This window comes from Leucoraja erinacea, chromosome 17 (genome assembly GCF_028641065.1).
Source record: "Leucoraja erinacea ecotype New England chromosome 17, Leri_hhj_1, whole genome shotgun sequence".
Taxonomy (NCBI): Eukaryota; Metazoa; Chordata; class Chondrichthyes; order Rajiformes; family Rajidae; genus Leucoraja; species Leucoraja erinaceus.
In genome coordinates, this window is record NC_073393.1 from 34760051 (window position 1) to 34767194 (window position 7144).

A 7144-nucleotide genomic window follows, 5' to 3' on the forward strand; every position below is an offset into this window, starting at 1 on the left:
CCAGTGTATTATGGCAGATTTGCCCGATTCCGTTGTTCTAATATTCCTAACTTCTTAAATAAATGCATGCACTGCTGCTGGCATATGATTGATTGAAATGCCCTCTGGAGTATTGAGATGATTCCAAGCCTGTTTAAAATGGAAGCTCGTTCTTTGTTTTCTAAAGGAATCCTAACAAACTCAACTAAACCATTAACCATGTGTGATTGGACAGTATCTATTCCAAGTACTTGTGACTTTACTCGCTTTTATAGTCTCAATTAAAAAAAGATGCCTGCTTTGTTTCACAGATGGCAAATGGAGGTATTCGAACACATTGAGAGTTTTAGTAGGATCAAGCAGTAATATACCGATAATGATTCCTATACCCCTGCTGTATCAGCGCAGCATATCAGCACCTGTGGTGAATGGGACACTTATGTATCGTATTTGTTCCGAACTATAATGAAACTTCACAAAAGCTTTTTTTAAATTCTAGAGAAGTCAGAATGATAATTTGATGGTGAGATTCCACCACAACACCCGTACGTTAACGAAGGTACCCACATCCACTTTTGTACTCTGACCTGATTCTTCTCCAGAATGGATTTGTTTACAGCTCTCAACTTGCATGCGAGATACAAAAATATTGATTTTTACCATGCATGCATAATCGTCCTAGCTCATCTTAACTTTCCCCTTCCTTTGTTGTAGACAGTAAAGAGAAAACCTTGCCCTCTCAGAAACATAATATCTCTATTAGTAATATTTTCGTAAATAATTTAGTGCAAATTGATTTGATTTTTTACCCCAATCATTAAACAAATTCCAGGGGTCATTTCCTGTACTTCAAAAGTATTGAATTGTAGTGAATGTTATGAGTCAAGTTATCTTACAGCATGAGAACACATTTCATCTTTCCATACTTCCGTACAACAATTAAAGGCCATTTTGACCCATTGCATCTGTGCCGGATCATCATAACAATCCCATTCTCCCAATAATTTTCCCTGTAAACCTATTCCTCCCATCTTCCCGTCAATCCTCCTGGATTCTTCCACCCATTTGTATACAAAGGGACAATTGACAATGGACTATTGACCAACCAACCGGCACACCTTTGGGATGTTGGAGGAAACCAGAGCACATATGGGAAACCCTTTACAGCCACAGAGAGAAAGTACATAGAAACATAGAAACATAGAAAATAGGTGCAGGAGTAGGCCATTCGGCCCTTCGAGCCTGCACCGCCATTCAATTTGATCATGGCTGATCATCCAACTCAGTATCCTGTACCTGCCTTCTCTCCATACCCCCTGATACCTTTAGCCACAAGAGCCAACTCCCTCTTAAATATAGCCAATGAACTGGCCTCAACTACCTTCTGTGGCAGAGAATTCCAGAGATTCACCACTCTCTGTGTGAAAAATGTTTTTCTCATCTCGGTCCTAAAAGATTTCCCCCTTATCCTTAAACTATGACCCCTTGTTCTGGACTTCTCCAACAACAGGAACAATCTTCCTGTATCTAGCCTGTCCAACCCCTTAAGAATTTTGTAAGTTTCTATAAGATCCCCCCTCAATCTTCTAAATTCTAGCGAGTACAAGCCGAGTCTATCCAGCCTTTCTTCATATGAAAGTCCTGATATCCCAGGAATCAGTCTGGTGAACCTTCTCTGTACTCCCTCTACGGCAAGAATGTCTTTAGAACAACTGCAGTAGATGCAGGAAGATTGCAGTAGAACCTCCCTGCTCCTATACTCAAATCCATACAACTCTACATGGACAGCAGCTGAGGTCAGAATTGAACCAGGTCACTGGGGCAGTCTACAACAAAGGAAGGATAAAGTTAAGATAAGCTGGACTGATTATCCATGCCTGGCAAAAATCAATCTCTTTGTATCTTGCATGCAAGTTGAGAGCTGTAAACAATTTGCAATAGTTTGGAATTTTTGCAAATATTTGCAAACAACTGCATCTAAATTACATAGAAACATAGAAACATAGAAATTAGGTGCAGGAGTAGGCCATTCGGCCCTTCGAGCCTGCACCGCCATTCAATATGATCATGGCTGATCATCCAACTCAGTATCCCGTACCTGCCTTCTCTCCATACCCCCTAATCCCCTTAGCCACAAGGGTCACATCTAACTCCCTCTTAAATATAGCCAATGAACTGACCTCAACTACCCTCTGTGGCAGAGAGTTCCAGAGATTCACCACTCTTTGTGTGAAAAAAGTTCTTCTCATCTCGGTTTTAGAAGAACTTTTTTACCTTCAGATTTAGTGTCCATATACAAACAATCAGACCGTTAGTAGATGAATCCTATACAATACGATACGATAGAACTTCATTTATACTACGAGGGAAATTGATCTGGCAGCAGTCATAAAGCACAGCAAGATAACATGAAACATGAAATAGGCATTCAGGGAGCCTATAGGCCATCATATTAGTTGTAGATTCCTTTCCCTCCTAATTACGATAATTTTCATGTTAGTACCATTGTAAGAAGTAGGAGGAATGCAAAGGCAATGGAAATTAGTATAGGAGCTGAAGATAAAAGAGAAGTATACCCATTCTAAAATATGGCAAGTTTAATAGTCAGATAAACTACTGTTAAATTCTTAAAGACAAAAAAAAAGTTCTTATATTTGCATTTTACAAATAGTTTCCAGTGGAACAATGGCCAGAATCATAGGATTTAAATTGGTTAGCTCTTGAGAATGGATAATGGGATCACAGAGTGCAATGAACCTGTGCCAGCTGCATTAATACCGACAGCAACTTCTTCCTTCCAGCATATTTGTGTGATTGCTATGTAGAGCCAGTGTTAACCACTCTATTCATTGGCTGAGTGCCTCAACAGCGAACAAAACCACGAGTGACTGGTACCACTTAAAGCTACTTGGAGCCAAGAGCAGGGACATGCATTGTGATGGTTGTAAATGCTGGTTGCTCTGGAACTCATTCTGATCTGGGATCCCCCGAAGATGGAGCTGTATGGGTGAGAGAGAGGACTCTACATGACTTAACATCACTTCCCTGGAAGACTTTATTGGAGGAGAGGAGGAAAAGACAGAGGAGGAGAGATATGGGTTTGTCACAGAAGGGGAAGGATATCCTCACAGTTAGCCATGTAGTTCAAAACAAGAAACAAGCCCCATGTTCCTGTAGCCAGGAAAGTCTTTCAGATTGGAAAGAATTGTTCCTGAACCATTTCTTTTTCAGTGACCTCTGCAGAAACATTTAATAATTGCAATTATCTCACTTTTCTGAGAAAGATCTTCTTGACTGAATAGATTTTCCTTTCGCCATGTTCTTGTAGAAGAATGTGTAATTTGTCTAATATTCAGTTGAATAAAAGAAGAGCTTTGATTGAAAATCTCCTATTTGGAAATATTATTTTTCATGAAATTTGCAATTTTGTTTATGACTAAAATGGAATATTATAAATAGTATAATATGAAGGGAACTTAGGCATATTTGATATGAAGACAAACACCATACTGATCTGTGCATTTGGTGAACATTTCTTTTGCCTTGGCAGCCAGCTGTTTATTTTGGGTGGATTATTTTGGTTACCAATTAATCTCAGTGCTTGGAGAACACTTGGGGGAAAAAAAAAGCCTTTATTAACAACTGGGTTGGGAGATTGCAACCTTCGCGTGGTCTGAAGAAGGGTCTTGACCCGAAACCTCACCCATTCCTTCCCTCCAGAGATGCTGCCTATCTCGCTGAGTTACTCCAGCATTTTGTGTCTATCTTCTATGATGTTCAGTTGTTGCCTGTACAGAATTGTGGACCATCTCAATCCTGGTTGTAAAAAGCACACAGAATGTGAGAATTTCAGTTCTGAGGATGACAGAGAAGCTTTGTTGACTTTTCTCTGTGATGCCAATGTTATGTTGATAATCACATTTTTAGTTTCAGTGTGGCCATCTCAGCTGATGTTCTGCAAATTCTTACTGTCTCAACATGGAGTACAGCATGTATGATTTTATGTGTTCAGGTTTTGAAGGGGGAGACCACTCTACAAGCAACACTCTTCCAACTACTGAGGAATGTTGCAACATAATAAATAAATACTGCAGTTAGAGAAGTGATGAGGGATGGGCGAAAAATCCTAGTGGGTCAAGGAGTCCTTGAGAAGTAGTGAAGATTAATGTCTACAGGAGATGCACTTTGTCGATGCGGTTACACTCCTGGTTGCTGAGGAAGTTTCCCTATGGATATGAGTACAATCTCAAATGTATGTACTTTCAAGAAACCTGAAATGCAAGAAAATACCTGGCTATCTAACTATGCCCCTGGGCTGCAGGCAAAGTAGATGAAATCTCCACTCCTTAAGTATGCAGTTTGTCTAACTTCCCTAATGTAGCAGTGTGCAACAACTTATGGTGTGACAACCTGGAATAATCCTAAAACCGGAAAGCTGATAGTGATCCTGATGTCCATATTCTAGGTAGTAATGACACGTGTGATGTTGGTTAGGAGGTCAGAAGGCGGCTCGAGGGTTGCCTCTTTAAATTGTGCAATTTCTGGCAAAATGTGTTTGGTAATGCCTAGTTATTGAGTAGATAAAAGGAACTGCAGGTGCTGGTATCTTGCATACAACACAAAATGCTGGAGTAACTCAGTGGGACAGGCAGCATCTCTGGAGAGAAAGAATGGGTGAAGTTTCAGGTCGAGACCCTAATAGGAACTGGCATTTTTCAGACCATGTAGGCTGCAAATCTCACTGCAGACATGCTGCACTAGTGTTGATGCCATTTGAAGAAAATTTATTTTGGGGAAAAATGACAATGGAAAACCTTCAAAATATGTGGAGCAAATTTGTCAATGGACACCTTCCAGCCCAAAAATCAGTTGAACATTAAAATTGTGATATCTAGTAACTTGAGATTAAATTCATCCTTCTAATTACTATATGCAATGTAATCGCAAGGAAGTTGTACATTTATGTGCAATTATTCCTAAAGATATGATAATGACACAAGACCATCCAGTGGAAGAGGATAGTAATTGGATTCTACCATTCAATTTGGGCCATATGATCTTGGATACTTCAGATCATTTAAAAGTAGCAGTGGTGAGGAAGCATTAGTGATTCAGAATCTTAGCTGTGAGATGGATAAAGAAGCTGATAAGTTTATTAAAATTAATCAGAAATATTAAATAAGGGAACAAAGCCTTTATCATCAACTCACCAACTAAACTGCTCAGAAGAATTATTCTAATTAACCTTGAGAATAGCAAATGCTTAACCAGTGTTCTAGTTCATTAGATACATTATTCATTTTATTTTAAACTCCAGATCGCAAATTAAAATACCTTTCAACAATCAAATCAAAAGTTACATCTCGCCCAGGACTAGATTGAACATACTTTTCACACAATAAATATCTGTTACACCCTCAAGTCAGAATTTAATCTGACTGAGAAGTGATTTCATAGGTTAATGTGTAACTGCCAAGTTTATAATATGCAAACGCACTAACAGATTAGAAATTTTATTGGCAGCCCTATTTTTCTTAATTCCTTGAAATATGGAAGGAAAGCATAATATTTTGACATGAGTAAGTGAATTGTCAATTGAATCTGCAAAGCACAAGTGGTTATAACTGTCATCTGAACCCTGAAGTGTTAATCGCGATATGTTCGAGCACTCTTTAGCTTCTGATTTACTTCATGATTGCAATGGAAATGGATATGTTACCCCTCATTTGATCAAAGGACAAGGTTTAAGTTTCCAGCTCCTGTGGCACAGTATCAAAGTCTGCTGACTCTCCCAAGAAATTACTTGCAGGAAACATCATAGACTTGGTGGTCTGGTTGGAAATACTGATTTTTTCTATTGTGTGAGAAGAAATGTTGCAATTTAAAATAGGAAATGGATCTAAATCGAATGCAACTTTCACCCCCTCTCAATTGTTGCTGCCTCCTGTTCTTCCATCATAGTCCAAACAGAGGTTGAGGCTTTGAAAGAAAATTACAGTGGGGTACATACATTGAGGAATGACTTGGTCAATAATGAAAGGAGGGGAAACAAATGAATTTTTGACTAGCTGATGGTTGGAATAAAACGTTTCGAAATTTTGCAATGCATACATGAAACGTGCAACATATTATGTTATGCATTTCTTGCTCTGATGGATAATATTGTCAATACATTTTAGTTTGTTGCAGAAGTTCAAATAGCCACAGACAATGCAGAGGCCAGTTTCTCGTAATAAAATAAAATTGATAACTTCTTTCACACGGCTTCTAGTGACCATCCCAGCAGCAGCAGCATTGCCACGAGGCTCTGAGATCATTGGCTGGCCATTATCTCCCTTGGATGACAGCAAGTGTGTGCGTGAAGATTAGGACTTAGAGCAAACATTAATTTTAAATGGCAAAATGTGTGATAGAAAACTGATGAATGAAGGTATAAAATAATAACTCAGACACGAATAAACCGATGAGAAAGAAATGACATAAAGCAAGAGAAAACAGAGACAATTTTAACCTTTAATGCCAGGAGCTAAAAACATAAATTGGCAGCTTATTTTACACACTGGCTTTCTTTCACAACAGTGCCAGGTGTGAAACCAATTGCCGACTGCTCTTGCTCTTTTTTTAAAAACAAATTTAACAACTCATTTCTCTCTGAAAAGGCTTAAACCGAGATTAAAAACCGAAAAATGCTGAGTACTCAGCAGATGAGGAGACATTTAAAGAAATAGAGAAGCGCTGTAGAGAAGTGAAGTTAAATTTCAGGTTGATGAGGTTCAACAACCTGAAATGAGAAGTATATGTGACAGAATGCGAATATTTATCCAGCTGTGGTACCTTCTTTGTCAGAAGGTGGTAGTGTTTATTGTGTACTTTTACAAAGGTGCAATCTGTGCATTATGGTGCTCTTCCTATCCACAGTATTTTCCAATTGAAGTTGATGGGATGCCGGACCACATATAAATTGCACATTGTGAGCAGCTATTGTTTCCCTTCATCTATGGTGTGTCTAGAAACTTCAACTACAAATCATGGATTATTGGATTATTCAATTTTAGGTTTAGTTTAGTGAAACAGCGCGGAAACAGGCCCTTCGGCCCACCAAGTCCGCACCGACCAGCAATCCCCACACACATTAACACCATCCTGCACACACTAGGGACAATTA